The 18,956-nt window shown below is 36.6% G+C and overlaps 1 pseudogene; it reads left to right on the top strand.

The window, feature by feature from the left end:
- The window catches only part of LOC131856464 (ATPase family AAA domain-containing protein At1g05910-like), a 50,975-nt pseudogene that overhangs the window by 11,899 nt on the left and 20,120 nt on the right, over window positions 1–18,956 (top strand).

The raw sequence follows: 18,956 nt of genomic DNA, 5'->3' as shown, positions 1-18,956 counted from the left end.
GAGTCAGTATTCTTTAATTGGAGTAAAATTGGTTGTACTCTAAAGTTGTCAAGATCCACATCAATCATACAATTGAGCATGCTAGGATCTACATTTTCAATTACTCTAGGAGCACGTGGTTCTCTGTATAACTTGACTTGATTCCCATTGATTGGGATGGTAGCATAAGATAAATCCAATTGGACATTTCTGCCTACTGTTGTCGCCCACTACTTGGATGATAACATGCCATAATGAGGCTTAGTGTCAGTGACAATAACATCCATCTTATAGGTCGCTTCAAGTAATGTTGCTATCTTCACTTCAACATCTCTCATTGTACCTATTACAGGCACTTCTCTGTTATCCATAGCATAGCATTTCCCATATACTATAGTCACTGATAGTCCTAATTTTTTCATAACATCATAAGGCATTACATTAGTAGTTGCACCAGAATCTATCATACAATTTTTTATCAATCGGTTATTCACTGACAAAGTGACATAAAAAGAATCTACCTGTGAAGGTTCTTGAGTAATAGTTGTTCCTACATAAACCTCTAGGGTTTGGAACTCCTGATCCTTTCCATCTTTAATTGAACTGGTGGGTAAGACTGTATTACTGTCAGATATGTTAGAAAACAAAGACAAGGCTGCTTCCCTATGTTCTTTTATTTTCAACAACTCTATTAATGGGACAGTAACTTTCATTTGTGTAAGAGCCTGAGCCATGTCAAATGTAGAATTACTGCTCAATTCAGTATTAACTTTAGCTTTTTTTGCCTTAGGCTGAGTTGCCTTCTTTGTTGTGGCAGCTCCTTGCATATCATTAGTAGCTTTATTATCTGTATCCTTGGGCACTTCTTTAACTTGATCTTTCTTCTCTTGACCAACTTGAGGCAAAATAGCACTACTTGCTACTTTATTCTGGGATACCTTTTTTATAAACATAGAACCAGGTTCACCCTAATCACTATCCCTTTTGGTACTCCTCAGATTGTAATTGTGCTTGGCCTTAGCTATAACTGCCTTAGTAGTATTCTCTATGTTGTGAACTTTTTTTCCTTTTAAGGGATCAAGGGTATCTTGGCTCTGAACATTCTTAGGCTTCTCATTCTAAGGTTTACCATCCTTCCAGTTGGTGTTGTAGGGCATATCATGCAATCTAGGGGGTCTATCTTGCCAATTATAATGAGCTTTATCATTTTTGTTTACCTTGGCAGTTAGATCCTTCATAGCAGTGACTAAATTTTCTATCTTATCTTCCTCCTTAGCAACTTTGTTTGGTTGTTGTTTTGTTTCCTGCCATAGCCTACCATTAGTTCTTCTTCCTAATTTTCCAGATGCTTTCCTATTGCTCTCCACATTGATAGCAATTATGAATGCATCTCTCAGGCTATGTGGATTCTTATCCCTTAAAATATAAGCCATTTTGGAATCAAATGCATTGTAATAAGTGTTCAGGCACATGTTATCATCTAATCTCATCACCTGATACAATCTATGCATTGCCTTCTAAAATCTAGCATTGAAATCTATGACCATTTCATTATCAGATTTTCTAATATTATTGAACTCATTGAGCATGAAGCTCACATTTGTTTTGTCACCATATTGTTCTTGAAAGAAATTCTTAAAATCCTCCCAAGACCCAATGCTATTAACAAGGAGACCCCTATACCAATCTCTTGCATCATCTATTAGGGACTGGACAAATAATTTCAATATGACATCTTCATCTACTATCTCGTAATCATTTATCAAATCACCATTAGATTTTAAATGCTCCTCTACACTAATTGCATTATTTCCAGCAAATTTATGGAGTCTATCTCTTAACTCAGTAGGAACATGGTTGGGATATCCTGGGATTCCATCAAAAAATAACTGTCTATACTATTCTAAGATGATAGGTCTCCTTTGGAAAGGGTTAACAATATTATTATTACCCATGTACATTCTCACTTTAGGGATTTGAGTTTGAGAGATCTGGTTATTCTGATTAATTATAGGGGCTTGACTGGCTATTGGTGTATTGACAGGAAAAGTGGGTTGAACTTTAGAAGGGGGGAGGGAAGCTTGCTGAGGAACAGGCTTATTGAGATCTTCTGATGGGAAGATGATAGGGGGAGCTTTTAGATAACTAATTTTTCTTTTAACTTCTTGGTTAGCTGCCTCTAACTCAGCTTTCTCTAGCTCCATTTGTAGATCTTCTTTCTCTTTCCTCATTCTTTCCATCTCCCTCTCATGTGTTGATAATCTACAGGAGATCTCCACCGTAGTATTTGATCTTGACGCGCTTTCCTTTATCAACCTCATTTCTAATAGGTTGTGGGTCACTAAAAACCTCCTTATTTGGTTGGATTATTGACTTATATGCTGGTTTGGATTTGAGAACTAGAATCTCTCTGACCATAGGACCTTCATCTTCACTTTTGGCCTTTTCTTGGGCAAGCAACTCAAGATCGGCAATTTGTCTTAAGAGTTTGTCCCTCTCCATCAATTTTGCCTTTACTTCCTTCTCCCTATTTGCTTCCTTTTGAGCTCTTAAGGAGATTAAGTGATGAACCTTTCTATTTAGGTCCTCTATTTCTTGGGACACTTTATCTTCATCAGGGAAGATCTCCTCAGAGTCAGATACGTTAACTTGGTCTATATCAATCAACCTGATGTTTCCATCAATTGTTCTAGGCACAGAATGTCTGACTACATTAGAACTACTTCTGTCTCTCCCAGAAAAACTAGCATGAGATATATCTTGATTTAAAACATGAACATCATCTATATTTCCAAATAATCCAGAATGGAAACCTAAAACATCATGTTCAGATTCTCGGGAAGAAGAATTAGACTTTGCATAAAAAAGTCTATCAAATACCTTACCAGTATTGTTAGTTTTCTGCACCCATGCAACATTTGATGATTCATGTAATACTGATCTCTTCTGACCTCTTTGTGATTATTTAGGTAATCCCTCCTCCAACATCTCATGGGGATTATTTTTCAAGAAGGATCTAGTGATCTTTCCTCCTTGCATTGTGCTTGTTTCCTTTTCTGAATTTTCTTATTTCAAAAGGATTGGTTAATACTAATAGAGTCGCCACCCACAAAACTATGGGAAATATGAAAACAAGCTTGAACAAAATATTGCAAATCTTCAGACCAAAATCACATTCAAATATCATGAAAATTTCTAAATAAAGATATCCAGACAACACTGATATTTCAATGAAGCATCGATCTGTACCACAGACATGCCATGATCATTCTGAACTAATCCAAAAACCACTCTGCACCTGGGTTCACACTGTCCAGCAGAGTCACCACTTTTGTTGTTCTCAAATTCTGATTCCCTTTTTATCCCTTGGAAGAAAAAAAACAACACTGTCTGTAAAAGAGAGATTAGGGAAAATAAACTTCAGAGCAACATATCACAAGGTTTAAATAACCTTATACACTTCGAATTTATCCAAAGTTCAGGCTGGTAAACCTCTTGTGAACCAAATTCACACTTTAAAAAATAGATCCACGGTAAACCAATCCAAAAACTAGTGAATCTATCTGCCTTAAAACTAACTGAAACAAAGAAATAAAGCCCATGCTCCTATTCAGTGTTGATCCACAAATTATGTAAAAAGATAACTACAATATATATCAGTGCCTTATCCAGGCCACAGAGTCATATAAGTTTAAACAATAATCCCACAATTAGACATCTCCACACATCCCATCACCTCGGCTTCTATAAACCCCACATATGCCAGACATATATGAAAATTCATCCTTATCAAACTAGAAAGCATTCATCACATTCAAAGTTTCTAAAAAAGTAACTTACTGATAGAGATATTTCTTGCATATTTAATTTCCCTCCTGAAGAGAAAAGCTAAGAAACACACCTATAAAAGATTGCCTTACAATCCATGCTCAAATGAATAACCCTAAATTACTCAGATTGAGACCAATAAATATTTGCAAGCACACCCGAAGACAACACTATTAGGGTTCCCACAGATACTGAGAGGGGGGGGTGAATTAGTATCTGACCGGTAGTCAAATTTTCTTAAGTTAAAACATATAGAACATAAAGTAGCAGTGTACCGGTATGCAAGAATTAATGTAAAAAATAGAATCAAAAACATCCACATGAAAAGAACACCATAACACAAGATGTTTAATGAGGAAACCCAGTGTGGGAAAAAACTCGATGGGATTTGTGACCCACAATATTCACTTACTGGCCAATAAGAGAATATTACTTACAATAGGGGCCTGCACATGCAAGAAGGCCAATTGCCTAGAGCACACTGCTCAGTGAGAAGTCACACTGACTTACAATGAGGATTATACTAATCCAATGATCTGTACTACTTTATAATAGCATCTCCAATGCTAGATTCAGTACCGGTTCTTGCTTTGTTCTTTACATATACCCTTGACCTATAATTCACACATTAGGTTTGCCTAATAATTTTCTTTATGCTTGCTTACTTACCTTTTCACATGTCTACAATGATCTCTTTTATATACAAGAGTCATTTTACAATTTTCCAAGTCGGCTTACAATAATAAACAAAATATTACATATCAAAAAATCATGTCGGCCTCTGTGCCAGTATACATCTTTTCTTCTGTGTCGGTGCTGGTGCCGGTGTCAGTGTAGAGTGATCTTGTTGATGTCGGTGCACTGTCTTGCTTGAATAATGCTTTGCCGGTATGATGTCTTGCCGGTGCCATAGGATTACAAGGTTGCCATCAATGACAAAACCTTCAATCACACACAATGTCTCATTGGAGTGTCCATATGCTAACAATCTCCCCCTTTGGCATTGATGGCAACACTCATGAGAAATTTAAAAAAGGTGTCGAAAAATGTGTAGACCAAAAAATTTACTAAAAAATATGAGGGGCTCCCCCTGAGCATATGATTCTTGTCTTTGAATTTTCTCATCCTACTACTCCCCCTTTGGCATCAATGACAAAGGTTGTCAAGATGTTAGTAGAGTTTGTAGTTATATCAGTCCATATCCTCAACCTTGTAGTTGGGTAGTTATTATCTGAAAAAGATCGCCCAAAATTAAGTTTATACTATCCATAAACTTTTTGCTATCTTTTATTGCTTCTTTAGTCCTCTTCACAGTGCCGGTGAGATGCTGCAATTGTTCTGCCGGTGTTTTACTTCCTGGTGTTAATGCCTCTGAGATTTCCTTCCATAGAGATGCTAGATAGTCCAATCTTGGACTCAGTTTAGATCTCAAGTGTTTTTCCTTATTTATTATTGTCTCTTTCTCTTTCTCCTGTTTAAGTAATTCTGCCTCAAAATTTGCTAACTTATCTTCAAAACCAGATAGTGAATTCGGAGAGTTGACAAAATTGTCTGCAAGCTTGTTTATCTCTTCCTGTGTCTTGCTTATTTTCTTGTCAATATCTACAGTCAGGAAGTTTGTTTTGCATGTGTCTTTATACAGGTTTTTATACTGTATTCACAAACTACACAGTTCCAGTAGAAGTGTGTCATAATCTCTGTTACACTTCTTTATTTCCTCCTCAAAGAATTTTTGTTTCTCCTTTTCTACAATATCCTTTAGAGATTCTTCCTTTATTTTCTCAATATTTCTAGAAATGTATTTACATAATGTATCCAACTGTCCTAAAGAATCTTTATTATCTATATTACAATCAGGAGTGATTATCTTCTAATTTGGTATTGAATCATCTATTGCTTTGTAAGCTTGAGAACTATAGTCAGTTATTTTCTTAATGGATTCAAGTAATACCTTAGTCACATTTGTTGACTTTGATGGTGACCCAACAAACTGAGTACTGGTGGAAGTGACCATGCTTGTATTGACCTCTAGCAGGTTAGTTTGTGTCTGTATTTCCCTTAGCACTAGTTTTCTTGCTTCATTGCTTACCGGTGGCATTTGTTCTGGAGCCTTTAGCTCTGTCGGTTTCTCTGTTTGTGCTTTAGATTCCATCTTTTTCCCTGTATCCGTTGTCAGTTGCTTTGTATTTCCTGTTACCGGAGGCTCTTTAGCCATATCTGATTTTTCACTTGGGTCTTTATCAACTGTTATGTTGATCTTTTGGGTATCAACATTTACAGTGAATAGGACTTTAGGATTTGTATTGCTATCCTCTGCATCCATGCTTTTAGCTGCCGGTTGGTTTTTAGGGATTGCAATTTTTACAGGTGGAGGTAGGTTATCTTTAACCTTTATGCTTGGAGGTCCACCAATTTTCCCTTTCCCTATGTCCTTATCCTTCTGATATACCTTAATAGGCTTGGGATTCCTATATTCTTCTTGTTTCTCTTTTTCAACCAAAAATATGTCCCAACCATCTTCTGTTTCCTCTGAAACTTCTATAACTCTACCTGCCATCAGTGCAATTTACCCGTGTACAGTGGAAAAAACTGTCCGGTTAGCCTGAGCTATCAGATCATCAATTTCTTTTGGGGAGTTTACCGGATATACAGCAAGTAGTTTTTCTATTTTTATTTTCTTGTCTAGTTCAATTACTCCTTGCCTTCTGGCCTCAAGTCTTTTGTATAAGTCATCAGAAATTTCATTTATGACTTGCATCAAAAACTTTTTAAACATGTCCATGTGTAATATTATACTTTCCTCAACTTGCCTTTTCTCATCAGCCGATAGGGTGTCATAAATTTTCCCTATGTTCTTCAGTTTTCCTTCCTCTGTGATCTCATTTAACAAAATGTCTAGAGGTGCCAAGTTAGTTTTTGCCTTTTTATTTTTCTTAGGGGTCAACTTCTTTTTGGGTGTGACCTTTTTGACCAGAGATCTCACAGCTTGTTGCTTTTGCCTTGTCCTTCTAGGTGAAGGAGTGGTTGCTGGTGAGGGATCTCTTTTCCTAACAACACTTTTAAAGGTTGCTAGCATGTCTTTTTTTGAAGAAGTACCTACCGATGATAGATGAGCTTCAGGTTGTGGGGCTGCCAACTCATCTTCAATTATGCCAGTTTTGTTTAATACATCTTCCTTAATGGCTTTTGCTTGTCTGGATCCTTTTCTCACAAAAGCTTCTACCTTCTTCACTCTTTTCTTGGACTATATTTGTTTTTCTATTGTTTCAGCACTACCAAATGCTTCCTCCTTAGGTTCATTGGGGGCTTCCAGAAGTGCTTTGGCATAAGTTTCAACTATGTGGTCATCTGTTTCATAGCCCATTTCTGTTACCCAGATTGTCCTAGGGATGACGGCTTCCATCCATATTACATCCTTTTTGATAACAAAGCATATATCATCTTTGTATTTATCTACAATTTCCTGAGATAACCTTATCCTTTTCTTCATTTTCATCTTTAGTGCTTGGAAAAAGTCATGAATATTGTTTTCCTTATTCTCACCCATGGTATTGAATAGTTTTGTTAGTTGCTTTCCTACTGGTATGTCATATCCGAATTATTTATATCCTATACCGGGAACTTGTTTTGTTATATGAAGCATTAGACACACTAACAGATTTCCAAATCTGAAGGTTCCTTTCTTATCCTTCTTTATCTTTCCAAGGTTGTCTATCAGTTCATCCTTTAGCCATTCACAAATGTCAATTTTTGCATTGTTGGTTATCATGTCATAAGCACTCTTAATGCATAAACTTGAAACTAAGTTAAGTCTATTGGCATGAGTGGCTTTGTAACCTAATATCATGCTTATGAATCTCACATTTGTATCCTTTACATCTTTAACCCTTAAAGATCTTTTATCAAATGTTGCACCTGTTAGGTCTGTGACTAAATCATTTGAAACTTTCTTGTTTTTGTCTGGTCTTTTACCGGTGGTCGGTAACCCTGTGATAGCCTTTACCGCTTGCTTGGTGATTTTATGAATTGCATCTAACCAGAAAAATTCTCCATGAACTCTGCTTAACACTATCCTAATCACATCCTTAGGAAATTCAGGAATACTAAGGATTTTTGTGAATCCTAGGGTTTCAATGATTTTGTGTTTAGCTTTGATATTGCCGGTATCATCACATATCTCGGTTTTGTACATGGTTTTGATTTCCTCGTCTCCTAGCTCTTCAATATTGTAGTGAATATATATTCTAGGGTCTTCAGCATATACAACACCTTTAGGGATTTGAGAGAATGCACCTAAGGTATCATCCTTCTTTGCTATTTGGGGGACCAACTGAAATATGGACCTAGGTCTTTTAATTACTTCCACAATAGTAGGGTTCGCTATGTATTCAATTGCAGAGGTGGATGCCATGATAAAATACCTTTTTCTATCTTGGATGGATGATTTCTTGGAGTGTGCTCGCTTCTTTCTCAAAATACCTTATCTTGGAAATCTTCGTGCTCTCTGAAAGTTTAAAATCACGATGAAATGAAATGGAGCCAAAACCTTATTTTATAGTCTTCTTCGCTACCTACCACATTAATTGCATGTCAGTTATGTATTCACTTAACTTTATTTGCTAGTAATAAGTGATTTTCAACTTCTTTTCTCTAACCGAGGGAATAATAGCACATGTGTCATTAGATTGCCAAACCCTCAAGACAATTTTCTTCAATTAGATGAAGAGCTTCCTGTCGGTGGAGCACTGCCCTGTCCTACCGGTGAGGCATCACTCTGTCCTGCTAGTGGAGCATTTGTTGGTTCTACCGGTGGAGGAGTATTCCCAACATTTAGATCAGCTTTTCTAATCCATTGCTTTGAGAATTCTTGCTTAACCTCTTCAACTTTTTCTTTACCTTTCAAGCTAGCACTTTTGTTGTCTACCGCTGTGCTTTTACTTCTACAAAATTTAGCAATATGCCTAATCTTGTTACATGCATAACAAGTTACATTATTTTTCTGAATAGCTTTCCCATAACCTATGCCGGTTTGTGTTCTGCATTGATTAGATAGATGTCCAAATCTTCCACAAACATAACATCTTACATTCATTCTGCAGTTTTCAGAGTTATGACCAACTTTGTTGCATTTGGAGCATTGACCGATGGGAGGATTGATATTCTGATAATTCCTAGATCTACATTCATTTGCCCTATGACCATATTTATTATAGTTAAAGCATTTTCCATTGAATTTATAAGTATTAGGTGGTCTTACTGGTTTGCTGTGATCCTAAGTATTTGCGGTATTGAAGCTTTCTCCAACTTCAAATCCAATTCCAGAAGTGTCACCTTTGGGTTTTTGATTCTTCAATAAGGAACCAAGTTCTTCTGAGCTTTTCTTGAATTTTTCTTTATGTTGATTTGCAGTTTCCAATTCCCTTTCCAAGATTTCTTTTTTTCTCATTAGTTCATTTGAGTCATTCTAAGTATGCATCAGATCTGTCTTCAACATGTCATTTTCATAGCTAAGTCTTGTGTTCTCATTTGCTACATCACTTAGTCTTCTGGTCAATTCTTCTTCACTCTTCTTTTTACCCTCAATCTCTTTGCAAAATCTTATAGTCATATCCTGCATTTCATTTTTTGTTGTCATGATCTCTTGTTTCAGCTTGCTTATCATATCATTAAGTGATTCATTTTCATCATTCTTATTTTACAATTTTTCACAAAGTTCTCTTCTCTTATTTCTTGTAACAGTAAGATTTTCTTGAAGTGCCTGAATGATATCCTGAGCTGCTCTTAAATCATCTTCTAATTTGATATTTTTCAACTTCTCTGCATCATAGTCAGTAAGAGCTCCTTCAAGTTGCTTCATCAGATTTTCCATCTTTACCAGTGTCAAGATCTTCCTCAAGATGTTAGGCTTCTTAAAATAGAGGACCAGGCTCTGATACCAATTGTTAGGGTTCCCACAGATACTAAGAGGGGGGGGTGAATCAGTATCTAACCGGTAGTCAAATTTTCTTAAGTTAAAACATACAAAACATAAAGTAGCAGTGTACCGGTATGCAAGAATTAATGTAATAAACAGAATCAAAAACATCCACATGAAAAGAACACCATAACACAAGATGTTTAATGAGGAAACCCAGTGTGGGAAAAACCTTGGTGGGATTTATGACCCACAATATTCACTTACTGGTCAATAAGAGAATATTACTTACAATAGGGGCCTGACATGCAGGAAGGCCAATTGCCTAGAGCACACTACTCAGTAAGAAGTCACACTGACTTACAATGAGGATTATACTAATCCAATGATCTGTACTGCTTTATAATAGCATCTCCAATGCTAGATTCAGTACCGGTTCTTTCTTTGTTCTTTACATATACCCTTGACCTATAATTCGCACATTAGGTTTGCCTAACAATTTTCTTTATGCTTGCTTACTTACCTTTTCAAATGTCTACAATGATCTCTTTTATATACAAGAGTCATTTTACAATTTTCCAAGTCGTCTTACAATAATAAACAAAATATTACATATCAAAAAATCCTATCGGCCTCTGTGCCAGTATACATCTTTTCTTCTGTGCTTATGCCAGTGCCGGTGTCAATGTAGAGTGATCTTGTTGATGCCGGTGCACTGTCTTGCTTGAATAATGTTTTGCCAGTATGATGTCTTGCCAATGCCATAGGATTGCAAGGTTTCCATCAATGACAAAACCTTCAATCACACACAATGTCTCATTGGAGTATCCATATGCCAATAAACACAAATTCTAGGCTCAAAATTGATGGTTTGTATATTGATATTAATTTCAGAAAATATTACAAAAACATTACAGCGTTTTCTAAATGACTAGAAAATCCTAGATATATTTTTGTAGAGTTTTCTTACAATTTCTTGCAATCATCTTTTCCTAAATTCTTGGTATCCATTTATAACAACATGGATGCATACAAAGCTTCGGACTTCCCTAGGAAAATTTGTTACAACTATACTTTGTTTCAAAAAGCAGTTACAAGTCTCTTTCTGTCTCAACGACCTTTTTAGTTGGTAACTCTTTCGCAATATCCTCTAACTATCTTGGAGCATCTTCCAACTATTTTGGAGCATCTTCTTCCTGCACCGTATAATTTTTGGACCACTCTTGAAAAACATCATCAGTAGGCCATGAGTAGCCAATAATCTTTTTCTTCAACTTTAATAGCCTTTTCCAAGAGTTCCTTATTTTCCCCACTTCTGACTCCAAGAAACCATAATGCGATTTGATATTTTCTATTTCCTCAATTGTTTTAACAAACAATTAGGTGTTATCTTTATTGATTATTTCATTTACCCTTAGAGACAAATTAGCTCCTAACTCATCTAGCCATACCTGTTTGTCCTTTATCTGATTTTGGTTGACAAAACCTCTAGGAAATAGTTCAAATTTGTGCTCAGTATACTCTTTTCTATATAACTTAGACTTCCTTTCCACATTGGCTTCCTCTTCTACCAACTTTGTCAAATCTTTGGTCAATTCACATGTGGATTTAATAGTGGCATCGAATCTAGCTTCATCATAAGATACACACATGAATTCTAAACCTGCTTCCCTCGGGATCCACTTATTTAACATAGGCTCTAGAATGGCCTTGTCCTTATTTAACTCACAAAGAGTGTCAAAAATTCTCTTCATATTGATATGTACCATGGGAGCATCAACGATGTCAGAAAAACTCAAAATTGTAGCCTTTATCTTCTCCTCATAATTATTTGCAAATAAGGCCTGAGCCTGTTTCAACTTTTCCAATTCATGTTGATAAGTCTCAGATGGTTGAAAACCAGAAGGCATAGGAGAAGGAGGGAATTCTATGATGGGACTAGTAGGTGGGGGCCTTGCTGGAGAAGAAGAAATTACCAAAGTACATTACTCACCTCCTTGGTATTGTCCCATCAGCTGACTTTGAAGTTTGGCAATGATAGTGTCCTTGCTAGCTACCTCCTTTTTGGCTTCATTATAAGCCTTTAGAATTGTTTCCAACTTAATATGAAGATCAACCTTTTCTTTTGCTTCCTTCTCTACTACTACTACATTGAACTTAGTAGTCTCTAAAATAGTACTAGCTACTTCCACCACCCCTGTATCCTGAACTCTTCTTACTATCATAGCTCCTAGAAGGTTAGACTGTGAGGTATCTTTCCTTCTTCTACCTTCATCTCTTTTAAGGGACCACATAACTAGAGAAGCGTCATCTTTGCTAAAAACCACTCCCTTCATTTGCTTAGTTTCCTTTCTGACCACTTCAAGAACCAATGCATCAGCTATATCCCATTCAGGGAGGATTATCACACCAGCCTTATCCACCACCTCTCTTCCAGCCCCAAGAGTGATAGCTTTGAACTCAGCCATCATTTCTTTTTTACCCTCTTCTTCCACTTGGGCTGCATCCTTGAGAGGCTATTCATTTACCCTTTGCTCACATCTGATCTTGAATTTATCAATATTTTGCTTCCATAGAAACTACATAAAATCTCCTGATGTGACAAAATTGCTATCAGCTAGGAATTCTTCACTAGCTTGTTTGACAGTAATATCCAATTCTTTTCCCTATAGCTCACCATCAGTTACATCCATTTCAGGACAGGGTGGCTCTTCTAGCATTCCTTCTTGAGTCTTATTGTAGGTGTAGGTAATTTCACCTAGACTCCCCAATTGTATCAATTGCTCAGCCAATGCTTGCTCATCTCCTATATGAATAGCGGACTGGGATGGAGAGTACTAAGGGTTATCAGTTTCAATTTCTTTACCTATCCTCTGCCTCTTAGGTGAATCCTGAATCTCAATAATATCTTCAATGGCCCTTTTCCCTCTAGAAGTAGAAGGTTCACCTGTTACTGACATCATTATAGTATACTTAGATCTCTTGTGCATTATATAATCACCTGGTGGAATATCCCTAGCAAAGGCAAGCTTGGCTAGGACCAATTTAGTCCTGTCAGGATCATTCTGCATTATGGCTTCTCTTTTTTCCTTCAGGGTTTGCATTAAATCTTCAAAATAAAGAATTAAGAATTTAACCTTTTCTTCAAAAGGGGTAAAACTAGAGAGAGGATTATAACTAGAATCAAATTTATGGATAAAGTCAACGGGTCTTCTATATGTAATCCACTTCTCCTTCCTCAACTCCTGCTCATCTAGACTAAATTCATTCCTGATCAAATCTTTAGGGAATTGGAATTGGTGAGGCCCTATTTTAAAAACTACTCTCTTCCTGAACATGCCATTGAAGAAATCTTCAGGGTCGGCACACCTTGACACTGCAGTTGATAACATGTATGGTTTAAATAATTCTTCAAAATACTTCCATCCACCTTTGGTAATTACAAAATGATGAGCCATGGTGATGGTTTGGAAAATTGTCCCTTTACCCCTATTAGTTAACTCAGCCTCCTGTACTCCTCCAATCCCTCTTAATACTTCTGCAATCCCTATCTTTAATGGAACCTGATAGAGCAGTAGATAAGGGGTTCCTCTAAAACCATATACTCTCAAAATAGTAGAAATAAGATATAGATACATATCTCCGCAGTTATGATCAATCTTGATATTCTCTGCAAACTCTTTCGGTGTAAGGAATTCCAAAAGACCCTTGGGAATCCTAGGGTTTTCTGCATACAAGAGAACTCTAATTTTAGATGAAAAACATCTATCAAACTTTAGATAACTTGCATCCTCTCTATCCCAAGATAAAACAGTACTCCACAATTGCACTGGCATCTCCTCTTTATCCTTGACCTTAACCAGGTCCATCTCTTTTGCAAAATAATCAGCCCCTTTGAATAGAAACATATGCATCAACAAGGAATACCATCCAAATGGCTTGTGTACCTTACCATTCTTAATTCCCTCTAGGCCTACATGGATAGCATCAGAGAGGAAAGGAGCAAAGTCAAATGTTATGGCCAGGGAAGGGTTCAAAATTTGGGCAATCATTAACATATAATGGACAGGCATGTTTTTCTCAGCATCTTCTCCAAAAATTTGACACAGTGTCCAGTACATACCCTTAGCTCTCAAGGTAAATAAATTTAGGGAAAATGGCTCCATTGTGCTAGGGCCTACAACTATTAATCCCCCTATTTTGACAAAAAATTCTCTCAATGGGCCACTCCTAAGATGATCTCTTTGGGCATTGTAAACTTGGGTTAGTGCCTCAAAATCAATAGGCTCAAGATAGCTGGAAGCTTCACTAAGCTTGAAGACATTTCTAAATTCATCATCTTTGATTTTCATAAGGGCTAATCCCTCTATGTTTCTAATGCATCTAGCAACAGGGTCATAACTTTGTGCGATTAGGGTCATCAAATCAACATCCATGAACACACCAGGGACCACAAGTTTCCCTACATCTAAATTCCAGATACTATTCATGGGGGAAGGGGTATGTCTCTGACCAAAACCCACTTTAAACAAACTAAGACTGGATATCCCTATTTCAGGGTCCCTCAACCAATTTCCTTTATCATATAAACCATCCCCAATTTTCAAACGGGGGTTTTTTGGCACTAACTCCTTGGCCATAGCCCCAACGTTGGTCAACATGGTTAATTGCTCAAGAAAGTCATCACAAATATTTCGCTCCTGGTAATTTACCTTCCCTATTAATTGTCTTCTGCCTCCCATTTTAGGAGTATGATACTAAGCCAATTATCAATCGAAGCAATTTTCTAATAGGACAAGACCACAATTCAACAATCTTTAAGCAATGGGTAAACAAAGAGCAAGAGAACCTGATTTCAGTTTGCAAACTTCTGCTCTACACCAGCTCTCTCTGCAACTTCTTCTATGAAATGATACCCTCATTCAATTGATGAAAGGATATATACAACAATTTGGCTCCTTAACTGCGACATTAACACCGCATGCTTCGGTCATCCCTTCAAAATTGAATTCGTGAAAGAATTCAAAAATTTGGCTCCAACGGATCAAAACTGGTCTGATTATTTTTCATTTTGCTCTTTCACTATTTTGCAAAGCGTAAAGATTTCGCATGTTCTTCTAGCAGAAAGATGCAAACCGTTGGATCAGATAGAACTTGCACCACTTTTACCCTTTTGACTCTTCCTTGCTTGGCAACAGGCTGAATATCCTTTCGCTATTTTGTGATGGGTAAGCATCTTGCTTCTTGACCTCACGAAGCTGTGCTAGCTATCCGATCAACTGAAACTTGATCAATCTTTACATTGTCCTAACCTGGTGATTTATATCACTAACCATACTCAAAATGGTTAACACTAATCATTTTTGCTATTTTGCAAATGATAACCATCGTGCATTTAAAGGTTATGAAATAATGCCCACCATTAGATCTTTCTTGAGATGCCCTTCCTTTAACAACCTGTTAGAATTGGCAGACATGGGCCCTCTGAATCAGCGCCATTCACTTTGGTATTTGATCCCTCTTGAACTGACGTGTCAACTTCCTACTCGCTGAAAGACTTCAGTAGGATCCTATTCTGAAATGCCACCTGTGCCTGATAGGTCACCTCTTTCTCTTCAGTTTATATCATTTTGTTTGTTGGGCCCACCACTTGGTCGCTAAGTTTGTTCTTTGTTTTACATGATCTAGAGGACACGTGTAACCTTTTGATTTGCGATCCCTACCTCTTGGACTGCTCACTTGGAATGCCATGTCATTTCGCCATTTCGCAAAAAATAACTCTTGAGCATCTTTGGGTTGCGAATTAATGCGAGCCATTGATTATTCTCTGAACCGCTCACTCTTTACTCATTAGAAAACTTGCAGGCTTCTAGGACCCACCAAACCCTTTCGCTATTTTGCGAAGGGTAAAAATCGGTTATCTTTATCTTGCGAAACAACACGGGTCATCAGATCTCAGGGACTTGCACTGGTGTTACTCTTTCTACTAACCACTTCACCCAAACCCACCATCTTTTCATGATTTCGCAACTTGTAAACCACGAGCATCTTTAGGTTGTGAATCAACGTGGGCCGTTGATCTCTTTCCAAACTGATTGCCCTTTAGCTCAGAAAGAAGTCCTCATCAGTGGGTCCCGCCAAACCTTTCCCTACTTCGCGATAGGTAGCTTTCAGGCATGTTGAGTTCATGAATCCATGTGGGCCGTCCAATTGACTAAGAGTTGCATGACAATTACAAGGCCCGACGGTCATTAGAAAAGGCAATTTAAAGGAGAATAAAAATTTAAACATTTAAAAGGACCGCCTAGGTAAAAAACAATGGGGGGAACACTTTGCATGACAAAAGGACCCATTACTTAAGTCAATAAAGTAAAGCAGAATTAGAAACCAAAGGTTTTTTCTCAAATATTGAAGCGACTTAAAACCTAAACCCTGAACCCCTTAGGACTTAAAACAATTTTGAAGCAACTAGGGCATACTAGACTCAAAATTTTCAAAAACCTAGCCAATTATGGACTGAGAACATCCATTTTTAAAACAGTGATAATAGGCCCTACAGTTTGATGCGAAATAGAGAGGTTCACTGTGATTGTCTTGGACTTCCATCACTTTTATCTGACCCAAGTGCACGGACCCCTAAGGAAGCACTATTACACATTATGGGAGAAGCAAGGATGACTACTCCTTCTATCTTGTATCTGTCTCAACTTCACCTTTGGTGGGAGATGGTGTTTATATCATTACATTAATACACTTGATACTTTTAAAGTTCTATGCCTTGGGGATTTCCTATGATATATTTGAAATCATTTTGTTTTTATTTCTAGAGCTTCCTAAAATGAATACATATCTGATTTTCTTTGTTTCATTGAGCTTCTTAGGCCCACGATCATCTAAGAGTTGTTCTACTAGCTATACTAGAATAATTGCCATCAAACCTTCCTTTATTACTTCTTGCAACCTCCTTGTTTCCTCTGATGAATTGGATGGATAAGCTACATCCTTGTTTGGTCATTGCTATATGTATGTATCAATGACATCATTGTTTTAGTTTTGGTATTTTCCCTACTTAGTTTGTTCAAGATTATGCTTAGGTATGTGAATCCATTATGTATATCAATATTCTGAAGACTAGGAATACTCAAAGGAGGAAGATGATAGAAATGAAGGGGAGGTTGGGGATGAAGGAGAGGAAGATGAAGAAGATGAAGTTGAAGAAAAGGGTGAGCAGGGTAAAGAACAAGAAGGAAGGAGACGATATTCTCTCCTAAATCGCACTGAGGCAAGGAGATTTTCTCCTGAAATAGAAGAAAATCAATGATTGCAATCTCCACTATGTAAAGTACTGCATAAAGGAATGGGAATAAAAAAATGCACATGATGCGAGACGAGGTGTCTCAATGAAGTGGGAAGACGCATTAATGAAACAAAATGTATGTTATGCAAGTGTACTGTTGTACATAAACCAAACATATATTTTTATTGCTTGCAAAAATGGGTTACATCGCCTCTATTTATAGAGGTCTACAGAGAATGATCTAGAATTACTGTCATATGATCTTTTTAGATTTTTCATTCTTCTTCATTGGTCATCCCTTCTGGACTCTTATATCATCATTTAGATTTGTCTATTTATGGATGTTTCTAGACTGGGCATTAATTATAACTTGGTGGTGGTGACTGGTAGAAATTACTAGACTATTCTAACACTCCCCCCTAATTTCTACTAATATTTAACTTTTCTCTTAAATATTTAAATTGTTCTTGTGCTAATTCCTTTGTGAATATGTCTGCCAATTGTTCTTTAGATCTATAATACTTCAAGTTGAATTCTCCATTATTAACCAATTCTTGGATGAAGTGGTACCTCGTGTCAATGTTCTTGCTTCTTTTGTGAAAAACATGATTTTTTGATAGTGTGATTGCTGACTTATTATCATAGTAGATTGTTGTTGACTCTTTTTGATCATGCTTTAATTCCATCAAGATCCTTCGCATCCATACTGCTTGACATGCCATTGATGTTCCTGCTACATATTCTGCTTTTACGGATGAAATAGTCACTATAGGGTGTTTCTTTGATGCCCATGCAACAACTCCTATTCGAAGATAAAATGCATAACCTGAAGTACTCTTTTGATCATCAATGCTCCCTACAAAATCACTATTTGTATATCCTGTCAATTCAAAATTATTTGCTATGGAGTACAATATCCCATAGTCTATTGTCCGTGCGATATACCTCAATATTTACTTTCCAACTTGCCAATGTGAATTCTTAGGTGTATCCATAAATCTAGATATCAAATTGACTCCATACATAATATCTAGCCTAGTTGTAGTGAGATACATCAAGCTTCCAACAAGTCTTCTAAATATGGTTGAATCAATTTTGTACTCTTTATCTTCTTTGCTAAGCTTTGTCCCTATTGTTATAGGAGTAGATGATGGTTTGCAATTTATCATTCTAAACTTCTTCAATACACCCTTTTCATATTTTGTTTGAAAAATGAAAATCCCTTTATTATTTTGCATAACTTCAATTCCAAGAAAATATCTTATTAATCCCAAATCTGTCATCTCAAATTCCTTTTTCATTTCTATTTTAAACTCGTCAGTAGATAAACTTCTAGTAAAGATCAAATCATCAATATATAAACAAACAATTAGAATCTAACCTAGTTTGTTTTCATTCATGTATAACGTAGGCTCACTGCTACTTCTATTGAATCCATTATTCATCATGTATGTATCAATCTGATTGTACCATGCTCTAGGTGCCTGCTTTAGTCCATAGAGTTCCTTTTTAACCTGTATACCTTATCTTCTTGCCCATTTTTCTCATATCCTGGTGGTTGTTGTACATAAACTTCTTCTTCTATAAAAACCATTTAAGAAAGCTGATTTGACATCCATTTGGTAAACCTTCCACTTGTTTTGAGCTTCTATAGCTAATACCATTGTAACTATATCAATTCTTGCGATGGGTTCAAATGTTTCATTATAATCTACTCCATATTGTTGTGTAAATCCCTTGGCTACTAACCTTGCCTTGTGCTTTTCTATTTCTCCATTTGCATTAAATTTGGTCTTGTAAACCCATTTTGCTCCTATGCATTCTTTTCTCTTTGGCAAATCTACTAATTCCCATGTGTCATTCTTTTCGATTGATTCTATTTCTTCATTCATTGCTTTAACCCAACATTCTTCTTTAATTGCATCTTCAAAATATGTA

This window comes from Cryptomeria japonica, chromosome 7 (assembly GCF_030272615.1).
Source record: "Cryptomeria japonica chromosome 7, Sugi_1.0, whole genome shotgun sequence".
Taxonomy (NCBI): domain Eukaryota; kingdom Viridiplantae; phylum Streptophyta; class Pinopsida; order Cupressales; family Cupressaceae; genus Cryptomeria; species Cryptomeria japonica.
This window is presented reverse-complemented; position numbering and strand designations above follow the sequence as displayed.